This window comes from Dinoponera quadriceps, unplaced genomic scaffold, assembly GCF_001313825.1.
Source record: "Dinoponera quadriceps isolate SergipeBrazil2010 unplaced genomic scaffold, ASM131382v1 scaffold1565, whole genome shotgun sequence".
Classification (NCBI taxonomy): domain Eukaryota; kingdom Metazoa; phylum Arthropoda; class Insecta; order Hymenoptera; family Formicidae; genus Dinoponera; species Dinoponera quadriceps.
Genome location: NW_014556124.1, coordinates 1,206,755 through 1,224,162, shown reverse-complemented (window position 1 = coordinate 1,224,162; position 17,408 = coordinate 1,206,755). Strand labels below are relative to the sequence as shown.

The 17,408-nt window shown below is 48.3% G+C and overlaps 1 protein-coding gene across 6 annotated transcripts in view; it reads left to right on the top strand.

Annotated features, from left to right (window-relative positions):
- Positions 1–17,408, top strand: part of LOC106746723 (dipeptidyl aminopeptidase-like protein 6) — an 81,910-nt gene that overhangs the window by 37,220 nt on the left and 27,282 nt on the right. Inside the window, exon 1 of one of the 6 annotated variants that reach the window (XM_014623594.1) lies at positions 10,919–11,005. The exons of 4 other annotated variants lie outside the window; for them this stretch is intronic. The gene's annotated coding sequence lies outside the window, so the exon portion shown is untranslated. Of the gene's footprint in view, positions 1–10,918; positions 11,006–17,408 lie in introns of those variants that run through there. One more of the 6 variants, XM_014623596.1, reaches the window with a different exon arrangement.

The following is a 17,408-nucleotide window of genomic DNA, read 5'->3' as shown; positions in this document are numbered from 1 at the left end:
CCTCTCTCTTTCTCTCCCTTTTTCTCTCTTTATCATTCTCTCTCTCTCGCCCGTATCTCTTTTTGATCCGCTCGCGATACTTCTTTTGCAACTGTGAAAAATGCGGGAACTTCGCCTCCCGGACGTTTTCCCCGTCTTCTTCCACAAGCGGCGAGAAAGATCTTCGAGCGAGATTAATTGCGAATTTTATTCCGTGAATTGGCCGGGCAGAAAGAAGAAACGTCGGGTGCAAATTAGACTTCTAATTAAATTGCTGGAGATATCGCGCGCGGCTGACAGTCCCCTCCTCTGAGCTCGGTATTTTTATGAAACTGCTGTTTATTTGTCCCCTAACGATGCCCTCAGTGCTCGCTTCCCGAAATTGCGAGCGCGGTCGACGTAAGATCACGATATCATCGTGATTTTTTCAACGTTGCATATTTGATCGTGATGACGACAACGAGAAATCGGCGTACGGTCGCATTCTCTCTATTAATGCGCGATTATTGAAATTACCCTTCATGAATTATCTAGCCGTCGGCGATGTTGTTATTCATGCCGCGTTGTTCAGTAATTAATATATTTTCGATTCATTATGGCTCGCGTATTAACGTTATATTATCTTGTCAACAATTGATTTCTATTCTTCAACGCGAACGTGTGAACAAACGATACCCGATATATCGTTCACACACACACACACACACACTAAATAAAATAAATTTCATTGCTTTATATATTTATCCCGCGAGCTACATTCGAGGATGTAATTCGTCGACGGCATACACGCGTAAATTGGAACAAACAGCGAGGCTCGTAGGAGCTCGAGTATCCGTGATCAGGGTCGGGGTTAATGGCGTTTTCGGCTTCATTCCGGCTTCATTCCGCGTAATATGCCCCTCCCCCCTACCCTCTGTGTTAACGCAGTACCGTATTCGCGGGAGAGAGCGTCGACGCTCGGATGAGAAAAGAGATCCGTTAGTCGGCAGTCGAGTTTCCTCCTGTCGGCATCGATATCAAAAGAACCGACGGACTGATTGGCGCGAACCCGCGGGAGCCCCCGATGGCAGTGGGGAGACCCGGGGAAAGAATTTCACGAGAATCTCTATTATCATGTGCAAAGTGCACCGCGGGAGGAAGAAATTAATCACCACCGAACCGTCGGCCTCGTTGCGAAACGTGAGGGATGCCGCTCTTCGAAACACTCGGCGAGGAATTTTCGCGCGCACCGTCAGACGGCGGCGGGTAGCTTTTTAGAGAATACGTAAAAACTTCTCTCCTTCAGATCCCCGAAAGTGAATTCCGTCGTAACGGTACGGGGGAAAACTCGCGCGTGTATAAAGCACGCGCATGTATTTTTAGATTTCTTTCATAATTTTATAACGAACCCCTGCGGGGGGAAATACATTCGTATACGTTCGGCCCCACGGAGAAAAATAATCTCGTTGTTTCAGTAAAACCGCATCGTTGCTGCCGCATCATTCGTTGTCGCAACAGCGAGAACATTTAGTCGGTGCAACCGAATTAGCGAATTATTCGTAATTCGATGTTAATAATCAACCCTTCTCCCCCTTCCGCTAAATGAGCGCGAATCGAGGGCGGATCGGCAACGCGACTTTCGGTAACCCGCGACAACGTTAGAACGCAGGGCGAGCGGCGAAATCCGTTTCGCCGGCGCTTCTCACATCGCGGCCGCAAATTAATTCCAGGGCATGAAATTATGGGGCATTCAGGTACCGCGTGTGCACGCGCGCCCAGAAAATTCCGCGCGAGCGGCGAGCAGCTCCGCATTCCGCGGAAATCCGAGGATCCCCGAGCATCGCCGGCATTGTATCGCGTGCTTCCCTTCTTTCCACGCCTCTGCGCTCTTTCTTTCTCACGGTTCTCACTGTTGTCTCTTTGCCCGTGCTGCGGCGCAGCGCGACGAGAGGGAAGATAGAGCGCGCTCGCCGACGAGGGCGGAAGAATGAGATTTTGCATGAGAGCACGTTCCTCCGGACGAATCCTTCCTCTCCCTCCATCCCCCTGCCCCTCTCCGCCCTTCTGCAGCTTGAGACTTTTAGCGACACGGCGGAATTACGCAACTGACTCGCAAATATTTCACTCGCCTACTTGTCCCGTTTCTCATTCTCGGCGGGAGAATTAAATGTGAAAACCGCGCGAACGACTACCTCGAGCTCTGATCTATCACTCCGTAATAACCCATCGCCGGCGCGTGCGTTTAGTTCGCAACTTCGAAATGGAATCTCCCCGAAGTCACGAGTACGGGAGAAAGCCGTACTCGGATAAACGCTCTTCGCAAACCGCTCCTTTTCAGGAGCCCGCCGCGAACTTCGCCATTTATTACGAGGAGGAGGAGGAGGAATATTCATCGGGCGTCGCATCGGGGACAGGCTTCTCGTCCCCGATTAATTAATACGCCGCGCCAATCCACGAGCGCAGAGCGCCTGTTTATCGAATCATTCTAATCGAAGCGAGCCAGAAGGAGAAAGCCGGGGAACTTTCGGACGGGAAGCCGCGTCGCTCTTCTGTAACATTTATTTCGACAGAAATCCCGCAACCCCTCCCTGCCCCGTAATGAACCCGGCTCGATCGCGACAAGTGGGACAATTAAGAGTTACTTCCGGCGTAAGCTAATTTCGCCCTCTGCGAAATTCGCGACAACGCGAATGAGACGCTCCTTGAGCGAAGGTGTGCTTAAAACGCGGAGGAACTCTTGGGGTGACTCGCAGACAGTAGGGGAAAAATCCGACGGTATCAACGCGCGTGAGTGGAGGTGTATCTTGCGCTGAGGCTCCGAAGTAGCAGTCCTCGGAGCTATTTCAGAATTCACGAGGTGCGAGAGAGAGAGAGAGAGAGAGAAAGAGAGAGAGAGGTCTATATAAACGCTCCGAACGACATATCGCGAGTCTTTTGCCTCGCTATTTTTTCCCTCCCTTTTTCAGTTTCCTCGTCGGTCCGTGTCCCCACGCGAAACTTTTATCTTCGTTCCGGCTGATTTTAGACGAGGGTGGTAATCGGGGGACTGCTGGAACGGACGAGCAAGGCCGGAGGGAGACGACGACGAGTTCGGAAGACGCGAGTGTATGACTCTCGATACTCCTTGGCGGCGAGCCATATTCAGAATCTAAGAGCATTCCGACCTCTCGTCCGTCCCCGTAGTCGCCGTGGTCCTTCGTGTGCGAGCAAAAGTCAAACATCGTAAATATGTGGGGGGTAGGCCACGGTAAACGCGTCCCTCGTCTCGTCGCCGGGGCCGATACAAACGGAAAAGGCTGTCGTCGTAAAACGCGCGCGGTGACGCCATAAACATCGTATTACGTCGCCGCGTTTAAGCCCCTCCCCTCCCCCCAGCCGAAATCGTTCGATATCCGCTTTTCGATGGATGACGGAGCGGCGTAATACATCGCTTTCGTTGTCCATAATAATACACAGCATCACGCGAGCGCCTTTTGCCGCTAAGAGGGCGAATTAAAAATACACTCGGTCGAGATTAAAATCAAAAATGAGGTGAAAGTCCCGATAGAAATGTATGCAGTTTTTCTAAACACTCATCCGCATTGCTATCTAATATTAGTGCATTTTACTTTATCAACCGCAACGATACCGCGTAGGAAACGGACAGGACTTGATAGAGTTTTATTCAGTGGCTGAAGCAGTTTTCCTCGTAAAAATATATGCACTTTGCGTTCTGTCCAGTCATACATATATATAGGATATTAAAAAGTTAGACCGACAAACTTTAAAGGGAAATAGAGAAGCAGTGGAGTCGAGAAAAATAATGTTATTAACAGAAAATGTTTGTTTTGGAGTCCCCTATTTCTCTTCAAAGTTTGTCGGTTTAACTTTTCATCCTGTATATTGTCTAGTATTAATCAATTGAATCATTTTGTGTCCATTTATTGTTCTGTTTTGGTTCGGTAAACGGATTCAAATTTCGCGCATCTTTTGTGCGAAGTGACTGCAGGAGAGAAGCATCACATCTCGATTCGGATTACCAAGTAGTTTTACTCCCCGTTTACCAGACAGAAGTTAATATAACTGTCCGGGAACGGCTCAAGAAATGCATGAAATTTCTATCAGGGAGGATAGCTGTACGATGGTTTCGCGCGTTGTTGCGACGTAATTCGGGGGAGAAAAAAAAAAGAGAAGAGAATCGGACCGATTTTCGCTCTCGCGAGCCATGTTGAAGCACAACGAGCGGCTTTAATTGCAACGTGGCAAAAGGTCGGAATATTTATCGTTACAATCTGCCGCTCTTAGCCCGGTAGCGAGTATATACAAAAATGTAAAAAAAGAACGAGAAAGGAGTGGGAGAGCGAGAGAACACTGGGGGGTCAAACCAGGCGGCATTCGTAAATACTTTACAGCGCATTCCGTCCCGTCGTACGAAATATTTGTTCGCCGCGTTCGGTGTGTTGGGACTACGTGCATGCATGCGCCGGTGCGATCGTTAACGTACTAAAACGTATTCAACGGTAGACTGATTCCGACAGTCTCTCGAAAGCGCGAGCGAGACCCCTTCTGCAAAAATATCATTTGACAAAAACCCCGCCATTTATTTAGGCGTGTGAAACAGTCGGAGGCCGATAGACCGCAAAACGGATTCTTGCGTTCCGCTCTTGCAGTGCCAATAAATTTCACCGTGGAGCTTATCGCGCCAAAATAGAACGCCCGAAAGTTTAACGGGAGCGCACGCTCGCTGTTGGTTCACGTAACCGTTTGCTTTTTTTCCCTCCCCGCGACCGAGCGAAGGTATCTTTCGTACGTTGGAAAACATCGAATATACACTCACGTTGAACTTTGCCCGGATTACACGATCTTGGGATATTCGCACGTAGCGTAAAACCAGCCGTGTGTGTGTACACGTGTACGCGATGAACAGTTATACAGTTTAATTAACGTTCAGTGCACAGGGAATGCGAATTGATTCGCGACGAAGGAGGCGCGCGCAATAGGAACGAGCTCGCGCCGCGTCGATAACGGAGGGAAAAAGCGGCAGTTTCCTCTCTCCCTCCCCGAATCGGCAGCGGGCAGTTCGCCGCGTATTATCGTTGCCGCGGAAAATATTCCGCGGGGCAATCGAGTTTATCGCTGCTTTCACGATTGCTGCCGGGACGGTAATTAATTGATATCGGGGCGCAGAGGAGTCGCGCCGATGTGCTGCGCGCCTGACCGCGCGCTCGCGCCCAGGAGTTTCGCCCTGTTCCACCGGGAAAATATTTTCCCGATCGCGCTTTTTACGGGCCAGCCGTGACCCACGAGACACAATGCGACCCATTAATGGGCTCGAAACACCGCACACGCACATATGTATATATATATATAATTTTTTTTATTTTCTCTCGTGTCGTGTGGAATTCGGCCGAGGGAAATCGCGCGGATATGCGGCGCAACATGTGCGTCTGCGTGGTGACAGACGGTCGACAATGCCGCGTGAGTTATATTAGCTGCGAAACGGAACAAATGTACCGCTAAACGGCCGTATACGGTAGCGGGCCGCGCGACGTTTATTCGAAGCATGCGAGAATACGGTAGCGGTTCGGCGGGATCGAGTGAATCCGTCCGTCCGCCCGTCCGTGAGAACGGAGAGAGCAACGGCTCTGATATCCGTGTCACACCGGCGATCTCGCGTCTCGTGCACCTGCGTCCTCGTCTACGATTGTCAATGTGACAATGAGAAAGGAACTGCTGGCGATCCGACTGGGCAAACGCAATCTCCAGTCGCTAATGCGATACGGGGGATTAAGGGGCCGAAGGCTCGGCAGCTTTCGATAACATGAGCGCGACTCGCGTTTCTCAATCGGCCGGGGCTGAGCAACGAGCGGTGAGAATGAAATTTGCATCTCCGGGCTGAGCTTAGGAGCTCAAGACTCGACTCGTGCATCCGCTGTCGCACCTGTCAATCCTGTAAATAACCACGTGCCGCGCTCGCGAGACACATCAGTCGCGTGTCGCACAGAAATCTTCCCAAATTCTTCAATACGCAGCATAGGTTCCGATTATTAAGACGAATATATGCATACAATATTACAAACATAGAGATATTTTTTATTTTTATTTTTCTCATTTATGTCGAGCTAACAGAGGTGCTACGTAATAGAAAGCGGTATGCATAAATACTTAAATGTGTATATATGTACGTACATCGTGGGCATTACTATAAATTGCGAATTTCTTACGACTATATTTTCAAAACAAAATGGTCGAAAATTTCGAAATTTCGATACAATATCTCTGTATTAATCCTTAATATCACAGTAAGTATTTAATAAAATTCTAAATACGGTTTAAAAGAAATTAAAAACAAGCGTTAAAAATAGAACATTAACCTCAAGGAACGAATAAAAAATGTTGTCTTCAGTCACGAACCTTCTAGTTTTTGAATGGTCGACCTGAGTCGATTTCCCAATTGAAATTCACCATTATCTTGGGAAATCAGACTGGACCCCAATTGGACTCAAAACAAAATTCTCTACGGAGTGTTTTATACCCTCGTGTATTTCGATCTCGCGTTTCTGCGCCGTACTGCGCGTTCCCAGTATCGCTCTGTCATTGTCAGTCTTCGAGTCTTGATTTACTGCCGTTTAGAAAAGCGCATGTCGATTCAGCGAAATGCAGTTTTTTACTTGTTTCACAGCGATACTTCTCGCCTGTGTTCTGCCGTCGCGTCCCGTGAAATTCGGCCCGATATCTCACGGAAGCGCGACGACGCTGCACGGAAAACCGCCGCGTCGGCGATAATTCGCGTCCTGTTCGCGAAAGTGTCGGACAATTTAACGAACGGAAGACCGGATCCATCGGTAACGGCCTATTATCGCAGGTACGAGCAAAACGTGGGCGCGACTACGATCGTTCCAGACACTGTCAAACTCGTGACGACGACGACGGCGATCCACAGTTTCTGAAGAGGCGGTTGTATTTTAAGATCGGACGGAAATAGCCTCTCCCAGAGACGAATTAAGACAAATCGATAGAAGACTTTCGTAATGCGGAGAATTTTTGTTAATCTTTAAATAACTTTGTTAAGCGAACGTCTCGAGAGTACCGATTTCTATGGATGAAACTTCGTTCCCGAGAGAACTTGATTTTTAACGCGCTATTATTCAAACTACGTCGTACGGCTGGGCGTTTAAGAAGGTTGTAAGACGAAATGAGTTCAATAAGAATTCGATGAAACTTGCATCAATGTGATTGAAGTTTGGAAGCGATCTTCGAGCGAAAATTGAGACAATTTTTTTTCGAGCTTGACTTCAGTAAAAAAAATAAAGATATGCAAAAAATAATAAAACCGTGCGAAATGTGTTAATATTAACGTAAATAAATATGAGAAACCGAAAACTGAGAAGAAAAAACTTGAAGCTCCAAACTTCATTCGCAATGTACGTGTACGTTGAGATATTATCTAACTGCTCGTGCAATTGGAAAAAGATTGACCGTTTAAGTACCGAAGTACTTGCAATTAAAATCGACACCTTTATACGCGTTCCTTGAGTTAGTGTGCTATTTTTATTTATATTTATAATATCTTCCGAACTAAAAATAAGTTTGCGACGAAAAAATATTATTATATTCAAGACTATACAAGAGTATGCAAATATTTTATACATATTCCAGAATTACTAATAATTTTGTTTTGAAATTACAGCGGTGTCAAATTCATAATTTATAATAATATTCGAAATACATATGCATGTACTTAAACATTCATATATCTCTTTCTCGCATTACCTGTGCATTTTTATTAAGCCAGCTGATGCATAAATACAGCATAAATGAATACGGCCGTAAAGAGATGTGAAAAATAATATTTTTGCATTTGTAATATTGCGCATATATATGTTTACTTCAACTTCGTTTCGAATTAATATTTATTATTTAAGTAGTGAGATAAAAAGTATAGAAACGTAAATTTGCTTGATAAACACACTGCTATAATTTATGAGTGTATGCACTGATGCGTCATTGAAAATATGACACTGAGTCTTGCAACTTCCTTAAGCCAATTTATAGTGATCAAGGGATTCCTTGCGAAATGAAAAATGTAGACGTGTCTTTCTGTTCATAATTAAAAGGGTAAATTTCCGACTTTCGCTGATACCGCGTTCATGGTACGGAAGGGAGTGCGAGGGGGGAGAGACACGAGTGAAATTCTCTTCGAACTGCGGATCGTGAGGAGATTTTTACGTAGACCAAATTGAGAAAAGAGAAGGATTCGATTTTTCGTCGAGACCGGGTCGAATCTCCTCAGCGGGATTGACGCGAGGTTGCCTTTCGAAAATGAAAATCCACGGTCGACGGGAGAAGGAGAGGCGATAGACAGAGAGAGAGAGAGAGAGAGAGAGAAACGATTGAAAAATAAAAGACGCGGACTCGAGTTATCCGTCAAGATCAGGCCAGGGAAGGACCATTCCTACAGAATAGGGTATCGAGGGCCGACGAGACTTCGATAAAAGCGAAGAACGGCGCGCAAAGTTTCCGAAAAAAGGATCCAACTTTCGCCCGGGGAGGCGAGAGACGAAACTCGGAGAACAATGGCGGCGATATCGGTATGGCGAGTACCGCGCTACAAGCAGGACGGTCCACGGGAATTGGGAAATGCGGTGGAGAATTGCAACGGGCACGGATCTTTCTCGCGCGATCCGCAGCAGCCGAGGATTTGCCGCGCGGCACGGATGCGGATTTCAGCGCGATTCCTGCGGACTGGCTACGTGGAGGGATTAAATTTCGCGGATACAAAGATGAAAACGCCGATTTTGCGGCTCGTCGCAGCTTTTCCGCCGCGACGAGGATCCGCGCGAGGACAATGGAGAAAGGAAAGACCGGCGGAGGGAGCGAAGCGCGCGGAAATGCGATTGTCCGACCATTACGGGTTCCTCTTCGTCGCGAAAAAGCGACGCGAGAGAACAGGACGAGCCGTTCTTTTGCGAGAATAACTCTGTACAAGAACGAAATCCGTTCTCTCTCCGGAATCCCGGCCTGTCGTAAAGCAACGGAATGTATGGCGCCCCGGGTTAATCCGTTATGCGGTGTTCCCGCGCGTTTTTGTCTCCTCCGGGTAAGACGCTTACCTCCCGATGAGAATAGCGGGAGGCGTTATCCGCGAGCTTTTAGATGCCTCTGAATCCCCCGTTCCGGATCTTAGCGTCGCGCTCACCGTCGCGCGCGACCAGGTGTCTTTCGCACGCTCCACATTACCAGATTAAAGTTCCGCACCAGTTAGCGCGCTACGAGCGTTACGCGCGAGTCCGGCGACCGCTCGTGTCGCGAAATAGACGCATCGCGCAATTTTCGAGCCCGCCGTCGCCGTATCGCAACCGGATATCGCCGGTTGCCTCGCGAATTCCATCGCAATTTCTATCCGTACGCTCGTAAAATTAAGCCTTATCTCGCGCGGCCCCGTGGAATTTACGGTTCGCCCCCTCCCCCCTCTATATCCCGGTCGTAACTTATTCCTCCCTGAGCGCCGGCGGATGTCAGGATACAACGATACACCGTATTATGACGTGACGTGACGTCGCCGGATCAAATAATAATTACCAGAGGAAAAGCATCAAAGGCTGATACGGGTGTAATAAACGGACATACCCATGTTCTCTCGGCAATAAAGTGCCGAACTCTGTCGAAAGGCACGTGAACTTCGTCGTAGTGTGTGCAGTAAGTGGAGTCGAATGTGCACAGCAGGTGGAGCTGAAGTGGCTGTTTCTATTTACAAGCACGCTTCGTTACGTGATTAGCGTTAGTTGGGTCTCTCGATGCGCTTAAGCTTGTCCCCGAGTTCTTGTAAAATTGTCAGCGATTCTTAAGTAAGACGAATCAGCGGTAAATAACTTATCGGACAATACTATTAGATAATACTATGACACTATATTATAGTATTATAGTGTAAGTTTGGAACTTTTTAAATAAAACTTTCGATCTCGGACCAATCTTTATCCCCTGCCGTTGGACCACGCAAGAAAGATTAGGGTTCGGTTGTTCCGTGAGCCGATATACTTGAGAGAATTTACTGGCCTCTCAACCGATATATCTTGCTGTGAAATATTATCTCACGAAATAGAGCTGAAGTCACCGGTGACTGATTTTCCCTCGTTTCTCTTGTTTGTTTGCTCCCTTAAGATGGTCGAAAATAGTGGAAAAAGCCAGGGGATTCCTTTCCACAAAAAATATCCAAGATTAAAAATAACATGCGTAAAGATGTTGAAATGTAACAAAATAACGTAATTTTCATATTTTTATTTCACTCTTCGACAATTTCCCAGTAGGTATCAGTTCTACTTTCTCGAAGCGTCGTTTCTCCAACCTCTGAAGTAGTCGTTTGCAAGACAACGTGTCATAATTCTCTAAAAACTGCAACGTGACTTCGGCAGAGGAACGTCGTCGCTTTGCGTACTCGCATCCACGTCAATTTGAATTCCACACGCTCAACAGACAGATTTCAGAGCCCGAGAAAACAAAATGGTACGTCGGTCTCGATACTTTTCCTCTATCGTTCGCTCGTTGTCGCGCAGCGCGGAAGAAGAAGAAGAAAAAAAAAGCTTTCGCGCGATTTCGCGTTATCGAAAGCGACGTGTTGCGGCGCAGGATGAAGTCGCGGAACGCGTTGTTGGGTTTCGGGTCGACACTATGGTGTGTAACTGAGATAAAGGAAGGATATCGCGCGCGACAGCAGCAGCGGCAGAAGGCGGAAACGAAGGGGTGAAGGAGGAGGATCGATTCGCGAGCGAGCGCGCGCGGCTACGTGCTGCATACTGCATGGCGTGACGGGGTATTCCTCGGATTTGTAGCCGTCGAACGGGGGATCGGCGCGCGGGATTAAGCTTCTTGGTTGCGGGCCAGGTCTCCTCCTCGTCACCCGCTTTATTTCGGCGCGTAAAGACGGCGGAGACGCGCGTCGCCGCGAGTTTCTCGGCCAACCTCCGCGCGATGCGAATAACAATTTCGAGTTTGGAGGAGAGAGCGCGTCCGAAACGTCCGCGAACAACACTCGGCCCGAGTGTCCGAGAGGTTCGAAGGTAAACTCGAGGTAATTTTTCATTTTTATCGCGCGGATAAGATCGCCACTCGGCTGACTCGTCGCGGGGTCAGTTCAACGACTAGCCGTTCGGATAGTTCTGATAACGTGTACCTCGGAGGTAGACGGCGAGTGCCGATACTCGTCGACGCCGGATCCCGCCGGGATCGACCTTAATACGGTCGTTAAGCGAATCTGCTTCCGAGCGAATCGATCGATCGCGTACCGCTATGGATACAACAGGTAGTTTCGGAAGACAATAACGCGATTACCGCGGACTATTCGCGACGATCCATCTTCCTGGTGGACTGCTAACGGAAGCCGACGCGGATGCCCGAGTAGGAAATAACTGCTGTACCGGCGATCAGCAGCGATTTTTAGTAAACAATAGCAGACGCCAATACCGATTTGATACCGGCGTAATATCGGGATGATAGCTCGAAATTCGAGAGACTGTGACTGCACCGATTTCCCAGTATTGCAAAAGTATCACAAATTGTCGATTTCCGATAATGATCATCGTTACTAAATTATTGTCATATTACATTATTACAATTGTTAATACCACAATTATATTGTGGAAGGAAAAGTCAGAACAGAACAGCCGGAGTGCTTAATTGTACCCGCGGGTGTTTAACGTCATGTGAGGTAAGAACGCCGCAGCAATGCGGACTCGGCTGAGTCGAATTCGGGCCTTCCGTTTGCCGCATATAATTAACCTCTCACCGCTGAACTATTTCAATTCCACGTTAGTGACATCTCCCGCTCTTCTTATTTAAGGAATTGCTATCGTAATGTGAAATTCGTACGTTAGTACTGAATTAACACCTCGCCAGTCTCCAGTACCGGCCGAAAGTATACGACTGAATGAATAGAGGAACCGGTCGTCGTTCTTATAAGACTCGAGTCGTGTCGAGAAAAATCCAACAATTACGATTCATTAATACCATGTTGTGAGAATATTCTTTCTCTCTCTCTCTCTCTCTGTCCCTCTATCTGTCTCTGCCGCACGTGCACGCGAAGAAAAGCGCCCCAGGAAATCCGAGACAATCGTATTTTCACGGAAGACGAATTCGGATAATTCCGTCTTAATCGGTTCTGCGTACCGAGCGGAATGGTGGAAATTTTTTACAGCCTGACCCGTCGACTCGCTCGCCGCGACCAGTTTCAGTCGGACCTATTATCCCTAAGTAACTATTTGTCTCTTGGATTCGATTGGCGAGGTGGGACGATAAATCCTCCCATCCTCTGTAATCGATTGGGAGACGGTAAAAAGGTTTCTGCACTCCTCTGTTCCATCTCGAACACGCGCACACGTCGATTACCCGTCGAGACATGTTGCCTTCTCATTTATAATTATCGCTTATCGTTCGTATCCTCGTTCATCATGAACTCACCGCTCGGCGGAGGGACAACGGGAGGTCGAAGAGCCAAGCGAGAAAAAAAGATCGGACGGGAGGAGGGGTTGTCTCGTCGAAATTAATCGCGTCATCGTCGATTACGTGGGGAGGGGGGGGAAAAAAAACACGCGGGACAACCGTTTCGCGATTGTTTCGACGCATCCGCGTGTAAACCGGTCTTTATCGTAGAATGTGACTCGCCATTTATCAATGTCACGTCACACCGCTGCTCTTCGCAACCTCGGGGATCCCTCTCTGAGCTCGTCCTCGAAGATCGTGGTTTTTCCAACCAGGCCCCCATTCAGCTCACCGCACCGAGGAACTGCACTCAAGATGCATCGCATCATTGTATGCATTAGCGCGCTGACTGATCGCACGTGATGAATGAGCCTCGCATGATAACAACAATACGTATGTGTACAAATACGTACCGTACGTACGGGGGATGCTTCTCGCGAGGATCAACATCGAACAGACAGGGCAGTTGCTCTCGGATGTACGCGGGAGAACAGCTCCGTTGGGAAAACTTGAACCGGGTCATAGCTACGGAGGGACTCAACGCCGCAAATGGATGGGCTTCGTTAAGTCCGAGCGTAACGTAATTTTCATCCCGGGTAGAAAGTAATCGGGCCGTGCCCGAAGTCTGTAGTGTAACCCTAGGTAGACGTGCCCCGAAATAGGTCTGCCTTCGTTCGGCTGAGAAGTGTGGCTGAGAAAGGTAAATTTTGGAATTGGAATTTTGCGAACGGGCTCTGAATAGGCACTAACGTGGATGTCCTTAACAAGACTTGCGCTCATAGAGCCCAGTCAGGACTTAGTTAGCCAATTCCTGAAATAGTTTCAAATGAGCTCTTAAAGAGACTTTAATGAAATCTACTATAATAAGGTCGAGAGAAGATCGAATTAACTAACTTTCATTTTGCTTCTCAAAAATAGTGTTTGCGTAGAAAATTTCACGCAAATAAGTTGCGGGTATTTGAATTTTCTCATAAACTGTCAGGATAAACAAGATATAGTCGGACGTACCAAGACAGAGCCTGGTAAGATTTACAAATCCGGCCGAGCGTTACATTTCTCCGCAGGGCTTTTCCAGTTCCGATTTTAAATTTCTATCCGGTTTGCTGCAGCAAAGTTCAAGGCACTCCCAATTCTCGGCTGCAGCTTCGTAACCGAATTTTGCCCTCGCCCCAGCGGATCGATTTCTCTGAGAGCACCACCATTCGCGGTTAATAATTCATACTCAACTAATGTACAACGGACTCTTTCGGGTTGGCGGATTAACAGAGATCTATGAATCCCCATTGATCGTCGTGAGGTCCATTCTCGCGCCGAAAGCGTTAAACACGTGTAAAACTCGCTGACGAGACTGACGAATCATCAATTCGCCGGTACGACTGATGCATCCCTGTCGGGCGAAGAGCGATAAAACAAAAAAAAAAAACCGACGAATCGCGGGATCATCATCGGCGTCAAAGTGCAAAGCTGGCTTCATCCCGGCGCATTCGTCATCTTTTTTCGCGCTGTCGCGGCTCAGCCGTGTTCATTCCTCTCTTTTACTTCCCAGAGACAGACAAATGGCTTTGTTTTCTAACTACGTTTCCGCGTAAGCGGACATTGATTACCGTCAGTCGAGTGAGAGAGAGAGAGAGAGAGAGAGAGAGAGAGAGAGAGAGAGAGAGAGAGAGAAAAACTTTGTGCCTGTGGAACGCGGTGCGCGCGTTCGCATCGCAATTCGGCGGTGAGTGCAAGGTTATTTACGAGGTATCGATGTACCCGGGTCACTTTTTACCGTGTGGTTACGCCCAAGGTTGAAGTCGCAAACGCTTGGTGGTCAGCGTTCGCCGAGGTTACCTCGTTCGAGGCGATCTTCCGGATCTTCCAAACGAAAAGCTCCTCGGGTGAGCTTTATGCACCGACACGCGCGGGAGAGATCCTCGAAGGATCGCGAAATACCGCGAAGATACCTCTCGCGTGTTACTTCCCACGCGTGATTCTCCTTCGCTCGCCGTAATCGGATTTCGACCGGCGGTATCCTGCGGAGATTAGCGTGAACGTTAATCACCGACAATACCGTCCGGGATATGGCGGGCGACTCCTGATCAATTTTCCGTGCGTCGATTCGTTTTAATTGCAACGGCCGGCCGAATGAACTCCGCACGAAAGCCAAAGCTCGGCGTTCACAATTCCCCGAGAAGCGGCGATAACGAATCGTCCGCGCGCCGCCGGCTTCAAACCGGAGGACTTAATAATTTCAACGACCGCCTGCTGCGAACTGCGACTACTATGTTTAATTCCGGTGTTCCGCTAGCGTGTAACGCGAACTTCACAGCGGCATAATAACATCAGCGGGCGCGATTCGGCTGAGCAAACGCGCGTCTCCTTGTCGCGCCGCCAAGAGTAACTGGAGTGTAAGCAACAACGCTCCGAAACGGAGTACTGATTTAAGCCCTCTCGAGAACAAACACACTTTCGTCCGTATACCGACCGCGCGTTTAGCGCTAAATGCGACCGGCGGATCTCCTCCCCCTCCCAACCCTCTATTTGCCCTGCACGAGGGTCACGTATTGTTTCAGCTTGAGAACCGGACTGTCGCGTTTAGCGGTTGAAACGCGTTATCCGGAGCTCCCGCGTCTTCCCTTTTCGGAGCCGAAGCGCCACGTCGGTGGGCCGGCGATCCCCTTCGTGACGGAAGAGAAGGATGACGTCGTCGCGATCCGGCATATTCAGCGGACGGATATTTGCCGAACGTGCGTCCGCACGTGCATGCAATACGGTTGGCTCCGGGACGAATAGCGGCGTCGCATTTGGTACGCCCGTCGCCGCGCCCGGCTAACCCCCGCCACGCAATATCGTTTATATACGCTTCGCTTTATTCGCGTCGATACGTCTGTTGATTTAAGCGCGTCCCCACCGACTCGACAAACGACGATCGGAATTTGGCTCCGGAGGAACGTGGACGCCATTCGTCCTGCGGCCATCTCGGCCGAAGGCCCCGAAGGACTCGGTCGGGAACACCCTCCCCCTCCCTCACCCGTAAATATTGCGTAACATTAATTTCCGATTCCGATGACACACGGGGATTCTGTATTGCTGAATAATTATAATATGCGATAATCGCCCCGACCGGATTATCTCGCACGGGACAGAAAACACGAAGCTCCTCGCGTTTTGCCGCGCGTGCGTGCGATGTAATTATCGCGGAATTTTCGCGAGTACTCTTGGTAAATTGAAAATTTTCGCAAATACGAAATACCGGGCGGCGCGGCGGTGCAGCGAGGTTTAAACCGGAGGGTAAATTGACGCGTGTGTGCAATTTTCAAGCGCGCGTTAATTTTAAAAACGGTGGCCCCGGAAGAGCACGCGTTCGCGCGCGCACATTATGTTGCAATGGCGTCGAGCGTTCAGCGAAACCGCGCGTAATTTTGCGCGAGATAATTAGAAAAGTCAATCCGCCGCGAGGACTCGTCCTCGTAAAATTTAATACGCGCGCTGAATAGATAAGTAATCAGGGAGGCAACGCCGTGTCGAACATCGCGAACTCGATAAACGCGCGTATACGCGAGCCATCTGTCACCGGGTAGTGATGGATTGCCGCTTTTCGACTTCTCGTGTGATCCCCGCGGAGGAAAATCCCTGATACCGCGCGGCGACGACGATGTCGGCGTCGTCGTCAACGACGACGTGAACGCAACATGGAAATAAGAAGGCAACATGGAAACGAGGTGGCGACCGAGAGAGAGAGAAAGAGTAGACACCGGAGAGGGTTCGTATCGATCTACGGAACAGCCGGTATCTCCCTCGCGGAGACACGCTGTCTGCGTGTCTCCGGCAGCCTCCTTTCGCGAAAATGCGAGAGACGAAAGGACGAAATTAAGGGAACCGCTGAGCTTGAGATTTTTTACCGCGCGGAGGTCCGTAATTGCTGGGTCTTCCGACTTCCGGGATAACGATCTCGTTTCTTCAGAAGTGCGGGCGATATGAAATATGCTAAGCTTTCTTTAAGATAACCTGAGAGCCATTATAGATAACTGTACTCAGTTTTCGCCGAGTTGTAATGTCAAGTGTCATAACGTGTCTCTAACAAATTTCGCGTATCTATAGTAAGTTCAATGTTATATCAATTTTTTCGAAGGGAATTTTTTTTTTCTAAAGACAAGTGCCATTTGCATTAGTCTTTAATTTTTCCCAAATTATTCTATCACCAATGTGTTATAACTTTTATTTTTCGTTAAAATAATTCGTATAAATATTTTTCAATATCTCAACAATTCAAATATCTTTATTTCTCCGTGCAACAATTTTTTTTATTTAAAGTTGTTAATTTATCACGTAAACTTCTCTATATTATTTTTGCGTAGAAAGTATAAGATTAAATTTCTATACACAAGCTTTACAGACAGACAGTTTTTATGCAACATTTTTCAATATTTTTAACTTGTAAATTTTTTGCAGCTATAACAACATGTTTTTATGAAAATGGAAACTGAAATATTAATCATTTTTGGCTCTAATCTCTTTTCCACCTTTTTTGAAAAAGATATTTTTATTCCATGTTACCCGACTATCCCACGTTGCCCGCACTTCCTCTACGGTGAAAATAAGTCGCGGCGAATTCAGCCTTTGGAAGATGCAACGCACGCTCGGTCGGGAAGGTATCGCGAAGCTCGTGTCGTGCGAGAGACGTCACCGGCATGATCGATCGCTGTGTCAGCCGCGTTTTGACAGGCAGAGGGGTTGCTCGTGTAATTTTAACAGGATAAATCTTCGAAGGATTTTCTTTTTTCCTCCCCCTCTCTCTCTCTCTCTCTCTCTCTCTTTCTCTTTCAAGGAGCCTCGTATCCTCACGCTCAGTCTGTCAGATTGAAAAATTTCACCGACGCGGCGATCCGCGTCGATCGATCGATTAGACCGAGTGAACGGCGGGCGTCGCATGAAATATTTCACGAGCCAATTGGGCGCCGCGGGATCCGCGAGAGTGAAGTAGGATGCATTTGCAAAAACTTGGCGGGGGGGGG